Source organism: Pseudophryne corroboree, chromosome 1 (genome assembly GCF_028390025.1).
Source record: "Pseudophryne corroboree isolate aPseCor3 chromosome 1, aPseCor3.hap2, whole genome shotgun sequence".
Classification (NCBI taxonomy): domain Eukaryota; kingdom Metazoa; phylum Chordata; class Amphibia; order Anura; family Myobatrachidae; genus Pseudophryne; species Pseudophryne corroboree.
In genome coordinates this window covers 269,924,656-269,938,779 of record NC_086444.1, presented here as the reverse complement: position 1 = coordinate 269,938,779, position 14,124 = coordinate 269,924,656, and the positions used below count along the sequence as shown (strand labels likewise).

The 14,124-nt window shown below is 42.2% G+C and overlaps 1 protein-coding gene and 1 pseudogene across 1 annotated transcript in view; one reads left to right on the top strand and one right to left on the bottom strand.

Moving 5' to 3' along the window:
• ADAMTS19 (ADAM metallopeptidase with thrombospondin type 1 motif 19) overlaps window positions 1-14,124 on the bottom strand; it is a 512,659-nt gene that overhangs the window by 165,849 nt on the left and 332,686 nt on the right. The gene's annotated exons all lie outside the window — the stretch shown is intronic.
• LOC134934183 (5S ribosomal RNA) lies at window positions 7,846-7,964 on the top strand (annotated as a pseudogene).

Genomic DNA, 14,124 nt, shown 5'->3' with positions numbered 1-14,124 from the left:
TCTTGAACTTGAACTTTTTTATGTATGTGTTCAAGGATTTCAAATTTAAAATGGGTCTCACCGAACCGTCCGGTTTCGGTACCACAAACAGTGTGGAATAGTAACCCCGTCCTTGTTGAAGTAGGGGCACCTTGACTATCACCTGCTGGCTTGTGAATTGCCTCTAGCACAGCCTCCCTGCCTGAGGAATCGTTGGCAAGGCAGATTTGAGGAAACGGCGGGGGGGAGACGCCTCGAATTCCAGTTTGTACCCCTGAGATACTACTTACAAGATCCAGGGATCCACCTGTGAGCGAGCCCACTGATCGCTGAAATTTTTGAGGCGGCCCCCCACCGTACCTGGCTCCGCCTGTGGAGCCCCACCGTCATGCGGCGGACTTGGAAGAAGCGGGGGAGGACTTTTGCTCCTGGGAACCTGCTGTTTGTTGCAGCCTTTTTCCCCTACCTCTGCCTCTGGACAGAAAGGACCCGCCTTTTCCTCGCCTGTTTCTCTGGGTCCGAAAGGACTGTACTTGATAAAACTGCGCTTTTTTAGGCTGTGAGGGAACCTGGTGTAAAAATGCTGATTTCCCAGTTGTCGCTGTGGAAACTAGGTCTGAGAGACCATCCCCGAATAACTCCTCACCCTTATAAGGCAAAACTTCCATGTGCCTTTTGGAATCTGCATCCCCTGTCCACTGCCGAGTCCATAAGCCTCTCCTAGCAGAAATGGACAATGCACTTATTTTAGATGCCAGCCGGCAGATCTCCCTCTGTGCATCTCTCATGTATAAGACTGAGTCTTTTATATGCTCTATGGTTAGGAGAATAGTGTCCCTGTCTAGGGTGTCAATATTTTCTGACAGGGAATCTGACCATGCCGCGGCAGCACTGCACATCCATGCTGACGCAATAGCTGGTCTAAGTATAATGCCTGAGTGTGTATATACAGACTTCAGGATCGCCTCCTGCTTTCTATCCGCAGGCTCCTTTAGGGCGGCCGTATCCGGAGACGGAAGTGCCACCTTTTAGACAAACGTGTGAGCGCTTTATCCACCCTAGGAGGTGTTTCCCAACGTGCCCTATCCTCTGGCGGGAAAGGGAACGCCATTAGTAATTTTTTAGGGATTACCAATCTTTTATCGGGGAAAGCCCACGCTTCTTCACACACTTCATTTAATTCTTCAGACGGGGGAAAAACTACGGGTAGTTTTTTCTCCCCAAACATAATACCCTTTTTAGTGGTACTTGGGTTTATATCCGAAATGTGTAATACCTCCTTCATTGCCTCAATCATGCAACGAATGGCCCTAGTGGACATTAGATTTGACTCATCGTCGTCGACACTGGTATCAGTATCCGTGTCGACATCTGCGTCTGCCATCTGAGGTAGCGGGCGTTTTAGAGCCCCTGATGGCCTTTGAGACACCTGGGCAGGCACGAGCTGAGAAGCCGGCTGTCCCGCATTTGGCATGTCGTCAAATTTTTTGTGTAAGGAGTCGACACTTGCACGTAATTCCTTCCATAAAACCATCCACTCAGGTGTCTGCCCCGCAGGGGGTGACATCACTTCTATAGGCATCTGCTCCACCTCCACATAATTTTCCTCATCAAACATGTCGACACAGCCGTACCGACACACCGCACACACACCGGGAATGCTCTAACAGAGGACAGGACCCCACAGAAGCCCTTTGGGGAGACAGAGAGAGAGTATGCCAGCACACACCAGAGCGCTATATAATGCAGGGACTAACTGAATTATGTCCCCTATAGCTGCTATAATATTTACTGCGCCTAAATTTAGTGCCCCCCCTCTCTTTTTTACCCTTTTCTGTAGTGTAGACTGCAGGGGAGAGCCAGTGAGCTTCCTTCCAGCGGAACTGTGAACGAGAAATGGCGCCAGTGTGCTGAGGGAGATAGCTCCGCCCCTTTTTCGCGGACTTTTCTCCCGCTTTTTTAAGGATTCTGGCAGGGGTAATTATCACATATATAGCCTCTGGGGCTATATATTGTGATTGTTTTGCCAGCCAAGGTGTTTTTATTGCTGCTCAGGGCGCCCCCCCCCCCCCAGCGCCCTGCACCCTCAGTGACCGGAGTGTGAAGTGTGTATGAGGAGCAATGGCGCACAGCTGCAGTGCTGTGCGCTACCTTGGTGAAGACAGAAGTCTTCATGCCGACGATTTTCCGGACTTCTTCTTGCTTCTTGCTCTGTAAGGGGGACGGCGGCGCGGCTCCGGGACCGAACACCAAGGCCAGTTCCATGCAGTCGATCCCTCTGGAGCTAATGGTGTCCAGTAGCCTAAGAAGCCCAAGCTAGCTGCAAGCAGGTAGGTTCGCTTCTTCTCCCCTTAGTCCCTCGTTGCAGTGAGCCTGTTGCCAGCAGGTCTCACTGTAAAATAAAAAACCTAAATTATACTTTCTTTCTAAGAGCTCAGGAGAGCCCCTAGTGTGCATCCAGCTCGGCCGGGCACAAAAATCTAACAGAGGCTTGGAGGAGGGTCATAGTGGGAGGAGCCAGTGCACACCAGGTAGTCTAAAAGCTTTCTTTTAGTTGTGCCCAGACTCCTGCGGAGCCGCTATTCCCCATGGTCCTTACGGAGTTCCCAGCATCCACTAGGACGTCAGAGAAATTTCTAGTTACGCCACTGCCCGCAATCACCCTCTCCCCCTTCCAGGCCGGGATGCGCCGCTCAGCTACATTACTATGGGTGTGTGGAGGCGTCACCCGGCAGCAGTAGAAGCAGTTCCGGTTGCACCATTAGTGACAGTACACATTCGTGTACAGCGCCATTCACTCAAGGGCGCCATCTCCTGCTGCTGGCCACATCATAACCGGCGCTGCTGCCTCTCTCTCTCTCTCATATATATATATATATATATATATATCTGTATATTTTATTTTAGTATAACTGACGCTTCAGGCACCATCCTGTCTGGTTTTCCCCTCTACTCTGACAGACCCCTCCCCCTCTGATTTCCTGACTGCAAACCCCCTCATGTTCTCACGGAATGCTGGCGGGCCCTTTCAAAATTTAGCAATGGGGCCCACAAAACTCTAGCTACGCCCCTGACCATTGCATACAGTACCTTGAGATATCTAAAAGGCAACTGTTTAAAATGAGATCTACTCAAGTGTCTATGATGTGTTGCTGATAATTAATTTATTTAAGCAACTAAAATTAAATCTACATTCTATTTTATTGGCTTGACATAATTCTTCTGATTTGTTCTACAAGTTTGAGATCAGCACTGTATGTCATTGATCTGTATTGATAAAAGTATCCTGATTAGTTCAAAATACTTTTCTAGCCTATGTTTGTCTCTGTTAGTGTTATTGGTTGCATGAGTATGTATTCATTTTTCAGATTTTAACATTTGTTGTGAGAAATATGTCTATTATTTTAGTGAATTGTTATTTTTATTTTTAATTGTGTATTTTACTTGCGAAACAGCAAGATTAACACTTGTATGCACTTTACACAGCACTGTGTCCATAATTCTCTTTTACCTCTTTTTTTATCAGGAGTCAGCAAGTCTCATGGGGCAACAGCAGCTGCAGTATAATTAACTGCTACAGTATATTTACTTACGCCTCTATTCAGTGCCCGGAACTTATTTTATGTTTTTAGGATATATTGAAAGAAAACATTTGTTGTTTCTTCCACATAATTCAGATTTGCACTTCCTGCTTTCAGGCGACCCTGTCAGGAGATAAACTAGGTTACTGGTGTTTCTTCAAGATTCTATTCTGTGAAACTTGTGGCCTCTTATGCATTTATGTCAATGGGGGTCATTCAAAGATGAATGCAGATCGCTGCATTCGCAACCAGATCCACCTAGCATGTGTCAGGCCGCCTACTGATGCGTCCGCAATCTAATTGTGGATGCATCGGAACTAAGGTTGAACCCCGGCAGCGTGTCAGGCGGTCAGTGGCCATTTTTTTGGGGGGAGCGGCTGCATGTGAATGTCATGCAGCAGCCCTGAAAATGATCCCGGCCTGACCCCCGTTTTTCCTACGCCACCCCTGCACAATGCCTTCGCCTGTTAAACACATTGCGGTCACATCCATAGGGGATGCGACCGCAATGTGTATGTCCGTGCAGCTGATATGTGGCCACTGTACATGCACAGTTTGCCGCCAGCAGCAAACTGCACTGGGGGACGCTATTGCTGCTGGGTGTGAATAATCCCCCCATGTTTTTAGTTAATAAATGTGCTGAGAGGGATTGTCTCTCACCTAAATGACACACATTCCAGTGGGATCAGCTCTCTCCAAGGGAAGCTAAAGTAAAACCTATGCAGTCTGCACTAGCAGTGAAGGTTTGGAATTCCAGGTTTTCAGAGCAGCACATATCCAGCAAGAACACATCACTGAGAACAAGAAGGGTTCAAACTCTCATACACCCAGTGTTCTATGCACTGATGCTAAAAAGTGGTCAGTAAGTAGGCCAGAGTCTCCTTAGTGCCAGGGACAGATGATATTGGCTGTGCCAGAGGAGCATAGCAGATTGTAGCTGCAGTCCTGTGCAGCAGACTGATCATTGGTGCTGGGATATTTGTTTTCACCAGTAGGTTTATTTAATTGTCCAGGCTTATGTCTATGCATGTTAGAGTGCAGTGTCTGCTGCCATTAAAGACACTACTTCATTGAGAAACTGCTTGTCGTAGGTCCTCATTCTTACAACTCTGTTACATAATGTTTACATTTTTCCACATTTTGTAATTTGAATTTTAAGCAAATAACCCCTAATAGAGATTTTGGGGTGGAATTTTGGGGTGGAAACCAAGTTCTTTAAATAACGGGTATAAATTAATGTAACAATAAGGACATGCAAAAATAGTGATTTTCCACCAAAGTAATCATCATCATCAGTTTGTAATTGCAGCTACATACTAGCAGTTGCAATATATATATATATATATATATATATATATATATACAGTTCAGTTGATGTGGGTATACAGTTCAGTTGACTCGGGTAATAAGCGTTTCACAGAGACCAATGGCAGTAGATCTACTGCCAGTGGTCTCTGTGAAACGCTTATAACCCGAGTGCCGCACATCAACTGAACTGTATATTCTGATTGGAACGTGAGGGCACCGGGGACAATTATTATCATTATTCTGGAGTGCCAGACCTGATGTACACTAATAGCAGTCTGAAAACATCCAACAGATTTTCCATCTTACAGAGACATGGCTCAAGTAGCGACCAGGATTTTTTATCCCAAAGAACAGGTGCAAGACCAAAGCACAGCATAAGAAATACGATGAAGGAAGACATACATCATGCATCGCCCCTCAAAAGAAGGTATACAGAAGAAGAGGATCCCAAGGAGGCAGGAGGGAGGGAATACAAGAAAAGAACAGTATAACAACTAATCCAAGCGAAAAGGGTATATTCAACCTTTCCCAACATGTTCTAACAGAACCAGAAGTATCCCTACTAGTTAAAGGACTGTCATTTGCACCTACAGGAGGCCTAAACAAGTTTGACACATTCATAGATCTGAACAAATATGTCAGGAAATTAATGCTGAAAAGACACTTCCTAAAAAAAGAGGATGCAGTCATAGCGAATTACGAAAGCCGCTCTAAATCAGGCCTAAAACCAACCTCCAAGTTCTACCCTTTAGAGTCAAAGGGTAGTAATATAAGTATGTTCTATGAACTGGTGAAAAAGGACCTGTGTGACATAGACCAGGAGAAAATGAAAGAGAAGAATCTTAACAACAGAGAAAGTGAGGCCCTGAAAAATCTACAGAAAAATAAGGGGATAATCTTAAAACAAGCTGAAAAATGGGGGGGGTAGCTGGTCATCATGGATCGGATAAAATACATTGCAGAGGCAGAAAGACTGTTATCAGGCGAAATGTCTTATAAAAAGCTTACTAAAGATCCGAAGGATGGTTACATTGAAGAATTGAGAACACTTTTACTGCATGGTTTAAGAACAGAAATTATCACTAAGGAAGAGTACCAATTCTTAATGAGATCAGACCCCACTACCCCCATATTTTACTACTTACCCAAAATTCACAAGAGCTTGGACAACCCGCCCGGAAGACCGATTGTGGCGGGTATAGACTCACTTACCTCTAATTTATCTGAATATGCTGATGTTTTTTTAAAACCTTATGTAAAGGATCTCCCATCATATCTCAAAGATACCACTTCGGTATTGAGCCTTTTGAAGGATATTGAGTGGAAGGATTCATACATGTGGGTTACAATAGATGTACAATCACTCTACACATGTATCGAACATGAAAAGGGAGTAACAGCTTGCAAAGAATTCTTGGATAAAGATGACACATTAACAACTAATTATAAAAATTTAATTTGCGACATCATGCATTTTATTCTTCAACATAATTATTTTAAATTCCTGGATCAGTTTTATCTGCAGCAGTGCGGCACTGCGATGGGTACTATCTTCGCACCCAGTTTCGCAAATCTTTTCATGGGATGTTGGGAGAAAGCTTTTATATATGATCATCAGGATTTTAAAAGTCATTTAATTTTTTATCGGAGATATATTGACGATATTTTAATAATCTTGGATGGTGACATTGAAAATTTTAACCAATTTTTTAAACACATCTGTACCAACGAAATGAATCTTGCTTTTACATCCAATGTGAACAAAGAACACATCGAGTTTCTGGATTTGATTCTCACAGGGGAAAATGGAACAATTACCACAAAAAACTACATCAAACACGTGGACACTAACAGTTATCTCCACTACAAGAGCAACCATCTGAAGAGTTGGAAGAATAACATCCCTTTTTCCCAATTTAGCAGAATAAAAAGGAATTGCAGCAAACCAGAGGACAGTGAGGCACAGTTGGAACTGTACACTAGCAGATTCAAGCAAAAGGAATATCCTGACACCATCTTAAAAAAAAGCCATCACCAGAACTAGTATGGTTGAAAGACCAAAACGGCTGGAATACAAAACAAGGGAGAAAATTAAAGACTCCACGGCCTTCATAACTACCTTCAACCGGCATGAAAAATCCATCAGAGAATCATTTAGGAATCACTGGTGAATACTTCTCCTGGATCCTATTCTTAAGGAAATCCTCCCTCCTCACCCCGAGATAGTTTTTAAAAAAATCACAGAACCTGAAGGACATTTTAGCCCCAAGCATGCTGAGGAATGACCAAGACAAAGATCACATCTGGTCCAAATGTGTGGGCTCCTATAAGTGCGGGCGATGCAATGTATGTAGATACCTACACCCCAACAGGAAAACCTTCACGGACATGGAGAAGAAAAAGGAATACAGAATTAAGGAATACATGAATTGCAATACTCAATCGGTCATATACCTCCTAGAATGTGACTGTGGTAAACAATATATTGGGAAGACAAAGAGGCCATTAAAGTTGAGGATACAGGAACACGTGAGGAATATCAGGAACAAAGTGGAGAGCCACGCTGTCTCCCAACACTTTACCTCAACACATAACTCCAATCCAGAAGCCTTGACATTCAAAGCCATAGAACTGGTGAAATTGGGAGAGAGAGGAGGAGATCTCGCTAACAAACTGTCACGCAGAGAGATGTTTTGGATATTTCAATTACAGACACTACAGCCAAAAGGATTCAATGACAATTACGAGATCGCTCCTTTCTTGTAAAAAACGGTACAAAAACCTCATTCATTCATTCCCAATTCCTTACCCTATCATTCCCTTCCAATATGCGGGCTTCCCTTTCCTTTCTCTCCCCCTTCTCCCTCCCCCCCCACCAAGAGTCAGTTCACAATCACTAATGTTCACCATTTCAAAATGAAATTAGTAAAGTAGTAAATATGTAAATGTTGGAGTGTGAATCGATAAGGCACAACGTCGTTACAGTTATACCACGCTGGAAATGCCCAAACACGTCTGATCTTGGAAGCCAAGCAGCGTTGGGCCTGATCAGTACCAGTAGGGGAGACCATCTGGGAAGATCAGGTACTGTATGGTACGGTAATTAATAGTGGCCTGAGAAAGGTACACACTATATCTACCCTGAGCATTGGGTAAAAATATCACGAGTCATATAAACACCAATATATACTGCACTTGTTTACTACCCATATCACTAATGCATAGGCACTTTATATTAAATGCGAATATTAGCATTGCTAGCTATAAATTAATCCCTAGTCACTATAAATAAGCACTTGAACCTGTACGTTTAATGCACAAGCACTTTAATATGCGAACCTTAGCATTTCTAGTTATAAATTAATCCTGAGTCTCCATGCACTTTATTATTAATTTAAGTCACCAATACAATATAAATAAACACCTGCACCTGCACGTTTATTTTCTGTCCAGTATCATGAGATTAATACTATGTTATGTCACCACCCATCTGTAAGTTGTTAATGCATGATTTTGAACTGATAAAAGTATGTATTCCTAAAGCATCTATCTTTATTTTATGTATGGAACGGTCACCATGGATACCGGAGCAAGGCTATGTATGATACACAAAAAAATGGCCACCGCTGTCTAAAATCCTATGGACAAAGTCCCATCTAATATGGCCGCCGGGAGAGGACATAACACAAGACTCCCTCCTTTCCCCTGGATCACAGACACTTGTAGAAGGCACTGAGGACTGTACTGTAACATCGCGCTGCCGCGGGCGCATGCGCGGACGGCAGCGGAAGTGGGGCGGAAGTGACGTCTCGCGTCTTCCGTCACCGGAAGTGTGGCGGAAGTGCCGCGATTACAATGCCTAAGAAGATTTTAAACCTTTTTTCTTCTTATAAAATGTTGTGACTCACTCGTTTTTATTGTCCTGTAGCTCCTAATGACTTGATACCTTTCAGACTGCTTTTTGTATTAGATTGAATGCATTTAATATATAATTGTATCACATGATTCCCTGCAAAGCTGGGACCCTCCCACCATGCTATAACTGCTATAAATAGACTTGTAGGTCCATTGTACCCCTACCCCTTGAAGAAGTCTCATCAGACGAAACGCATTGGGAACCTTCACCTACCTCATTTAAGATAAGGAAAAAAACCTTAATACTTGCTTTCACTGTAGTTTTATATGATTCATTTAAGTGCTTTTAGTTCAGTTGTGCTTTTATTGTTGTCCCATTTTTTAAAATGTTTCTTTTATGCTTAATTGTACGTTAATAAATACCTTTTATTGTATAGAATTGGCAATTTTATACTTATTGCACTGACACCGTGGTCACTATATATCCCTCATCCCCCCCCCCTTTTTTCATAAATTCTATTCAGGGAATCACCATCCCTGTACATATTTGAGGGATCCAGCTGACGCCCCAGTAGCAGCATAGGGGAGTGTCATTTTAGCTTAGCAATATTCTTTATACAACACATCTGTTTTTATCACAAGTGGTGCAATATCAATCTCTGTTCCATATATATATATATATATATATATATATATATATATACACACACACACACATCCCAACGGGTATAGATTTATGTTTCTGCAGGTCTGCAAGAGATGCACGTGTGTAAAGAGACCCTTATTGTACTCATAGGGATGCAAATTCATACTAGGAACGTGGAGGCAAGATGGTAGTAGGAGTCTCCCCCTGGGAGTGGGGTAAATACTGGCTGCCAATTTTGGGGTACATAAAGTGGAGTAGGGGAAATAAGGGGGATCAGGGTGTCCTTATCAGGGCTTGTGCTTGGAGGCATCACCTCCATTGTCTCTATGTAAATTCTGCCATTGAGAACTCTGTCAACATCAAGCAGCCCATTCACTCTCCTATCTCACCTCTTTGTCTAAAAGGATTTGCAAGTGTCAGATGGTCCCAAGTCTGTCACAGATACAGTATGCATACATTTCCTTTGCAAGCACGTGCAGAGCGATTTCCCAAGAGTTATGCTATGCAAACTGGCTCAGCACTCACTCTGCATCAGTTCCTATTTGTCACAGCATACGTTTATGGTTGGAAATATTGTTGAGATTATTATAGGCTTAAAATGCATTTGGCATTCTGCTGTAGAAAATCAAATTCCATATGGCATAAAATATATTTTGTTGTCAACGTCCTACAAAGTGATCTATTTTAATTGTCCGTCTCATATGGGAAAAAGGCCCAGATGGTATTAATGGAAACTTTGAGCGTGAAAAATTCTAATAGTACAAAACAAACTTTGGCAAAAAACTGAAAGCTGTTGACTGACACTAAACAGAGTTTCCAATATTGATGAATGTATTCCCCTTACGCTGCAAACTAATTGCTGCAATTAAATACCTTAAGTAACATTTTAATGCACCAGGAAAGACTTAAAACACCAAAAAATCTTTCTACGTTTGTGCAAAGAACATAACACATGGCTTTGTCATATTATTTTACAGTTAGTTAAATATACAGATTTTCAATTATGCTTCTTAAATGACAAAAATAATAATTTGCAAAAAGCAAAAGTTATTACTTTAAATATATTTCTGTATATTCTGCCACTGAAGAGAATAATCATAAATGCCTTATCACTGATTAAACTTAATTACTCATAGAGCATAACAATCCCTTAACATCCATCAGTTATGTTCTCTAATACTGCCTGTGCATTTATCTGTATGTACATCCATCAAATTCAAGAGTTAAGTTCTTTATAATAATTTTTTTCTTAAACTTTTATAGTAGGGATGAAGTCATGTTTTCTCAGATTGATGACCCAATCAGACCCCTGGCATGTGCGCACGGAACACACCACCAAACCTACTATGTGAACTTACATGAGAAGTGAGTGGGCGGAGCTACTGTAATTCTAAGAGACCGTGCACATGTGCTAATGAGAAGCACATGGTCATGTTGTTTAAAAGGAACACTGTTCAATCAGCAAAACTGCTAATTTTACCCAAATATTACTGCAAGCATATCGTCATGTATAAAAAAAGAATAACTATAAATGAAAAAGCAGCGAAAAATAAAAATATGAAACAATACACGTGCATGTCTCAGACAAATTAATAGAACACAAAAGTAAAAGCACACAGTTCTATCAATGTCTGCTCGTTAACAACATCAGTACAGATCTACTAAATCTACTCCACTCCAAGCTAAATAATAATCCCAGAAAGCAGAGAAATATATTGTCCCACTGATCTGACACCTGCATGTTTCATTTCTGTGCGTAACATAATGTGCATAGAAGCTTATTTTAAACTTTTATTGTCTTCCTTTGTTTTCTTTTTGACATGGAAACAATGTACATAAAACTTTCCCCGTCATTTTAGTGGTGATCTGTGGTAAATCTGGGGTGTTAGACATTGTGCAGCTGGTATTGTTTAATAAAAGAAACCATGTGACAGTAAATAATAAAAAAGAATAATTGTCTCGCAAGTTACAAATCTGCATTAACATAATGGTAAAGATGTAAACCAGATACAGCAACTTGAGAGTCAACTAAAATACATATAGGTCTATTCTGAAAGGCATATGGACACACTGAACTCTGATTTCTTGGTTATGATTAGAATAATGTCCAAGAATAATTTGCAGGTTCATGCATTCTTTTTAAAGATGTAGTATAGTCTGTCTGTCCAAAGATTGTTAGTACATACATGTTAATTCCCATGAGGTTTAATGAGAAAGTGTCTCACACGGGATAGACGTGTCTTGAAGATGCTTTTTGACAGACTAATAGAAGAGAGTTTTCGTGACGGGATGTATGCTCCTGCATACTAGATATCACCAGTTTGCAGAAATACAGTACTATGCAAAAGTTTTAGGCAGGTGTGGAAAGAATACAGTAAAGTAAGAATCCTTTCAAAAATAGAAGTGTTAATAGTTTTTTTTAACCATTAACAAAATGCAACGTGAATGAACAGAAGATAAATCTAAATCAAATCAATATTTGATGTGACTACCCTTTGCCTTCAAAACAGCAACAATTCTTCTAGGTACACTTGGACACAGTTTTTGAAGAAACTCGGCAGGGAGGTTGTTATAAGCATCTTGGAGAACTAACCACAGATCTTGTGTGGATGTAGGGGGTCATTCCGATTTGTTCGCTCAATAGCTGATTTTAGCAGCATTGCACACGCTAGGCCGCCGCTCTCTGGGAGTGTATCTTATTTTAGCAGAATAGCGAACGAAAGATTAGCAGAATTGCGAATAGAAAATTCTTAGCAGTTTCTAAGTAGCTCCAGACCTACTCACAGCTTGCGATCAGCTCAGGCCGTTTCATTCCTGGTTTGACATCGCAAATACGCCCTGCGTTCGGCCATCCACTCCCCCGTTTCTCCAGACACTCCCGCGTTTTTTCCTAGCACGCCTGCGTTTTTCCGCACACTCCCAGAAAACGGCCAGTTTCTGCCCAGAAACACCCACTTCCTGTCAATCACACTCCGATCACTTCAACGATGACAATTCTTCATTCGGACGTGAATAAATCGACTAAGTTTTGTGCTAAAATACTTAGCGCATGCGCACTGCGTACCATGCGCATGCGCATTTTTGCCTTAATCGCTCCGTTTTGAAAATCGGCAATGAGCAAACAACTCGGAATGACCCCCATAGAACTAATGACAGATCTTCATGATGATGTTGAGATCAGGGCTCTATGGTGGCCATATCATCTCTTCCAGGACTCATTGTTCTTCTTTATGCTGAAGATAGTTCTTAATGACATTGGCTGTATGTTTGGGGTCAGTGTCCTGCTGCAGAATACATTTGGAGCCTACCAGACGACTCCCTGATTGCATGATGGATAAGTACTTGCTTATATTTCTCAGCATTGAGAACACCATTAATCCCCAAACTTGCAAGGAACCTCCACTATGCTTAACTATTGCCTGCACTTACTATTGTACCACTCTCCAGCCCTGCGGTGAATAAACTGCCTTCTATTATAGCCAAATATTTCACATTTTGACTAATCAGTCCAGAGCAACTGCTGCCAGTTATCTACACCCCAGTTCCTATGTTTTCATGCATAGTTGAGTCGCTTGGCCTTGTTTCCAAGGTATGTTTTTATTTGGCTGCGATTCTCCCATGAAGACCACTTCTGAACAGACTTCTTCAAACAGTAGACGGGTGTACTTTGGTCCCACTGGTTTCTGTCAGTTCTGAGCTGATGGCACTGCTGGACATCTTTCGATTTCGAAGGGAAGTAAGCATGATGTGTCTTTCATCTAATAAATTAAGAATCCTTGTCCAACCACTGCATCTACAGACCACAATGTTGCCTGTTTCTTTGTGCTTCAATGCTGAGAAATACAGGCAGTACTTATCTATTATGCAGTACCATCAGGTAGTGATGAGCGGGTTCGGTTCCTCGGAATCCGAACCCCCCCGAACTTCAGCCTTTTTACACGGATCCGAGGCAGACTCGGATCTTCCCGCCTTGCTCGGCTAACCCGAGCGCGCCCGAACGTCATCATCCCGCTGTCGGATTCTCGCGAGGCTCGGATTCTATCGCGAGACTCGGATTCTATATAAGGAGCCGCGCGTCGCCGCCATTTTCACACGTGCATTGAGATTCATAGGGAGAGGACGTGGCTGGCGTCATCTCCATTTAGATTAGAAGAGAGAGAGTGAGAGTGAGACACTTGATTTACTGGAGCTTAGGAGTACTCAGAGAGTGCAGAGTTTACTAGTGACTCACCAGTGACCACCAGTGCAGTTTTTTTATTATATTATTATTTAATATAATCCGTTCTCTGCCTGAAAAAAAACGATACACAGTGACACAGTAACAGTATACCATATCTGTGCTCAGCCTCAGTGTGCTGCATCATCTATGTATATCTGACTGTGTTGAGTGCTCAGTGCTCACACAGCTTAATTGTGGGGGAGACTGGGGAGCAGTAGCAGGAGTACATATTATTTAACAGTGCACACTTTTGCTGCCAGAGTGCCACTGCCAGTGTGACTGACCAGTGACCACTGTCTGACCACCAGTATATTGTGATTGTCTGCCTGAAAAAGTTAAACACTTGTCGTGTGGTGTTTTTATTCTATAAACGCATTCTGCTGACAGTGTCCAGCAGGTCCGTCATTAATTATATAATATATACCTGTCCGGCTGCAGTAGTGATATATATATATTTTTTATATCATTATCATCCAGTCTATATTAGCAGCAGTAGTCCACGGCTGTAGCTACCTCTGTGTCGGCAGTCGCTCGTC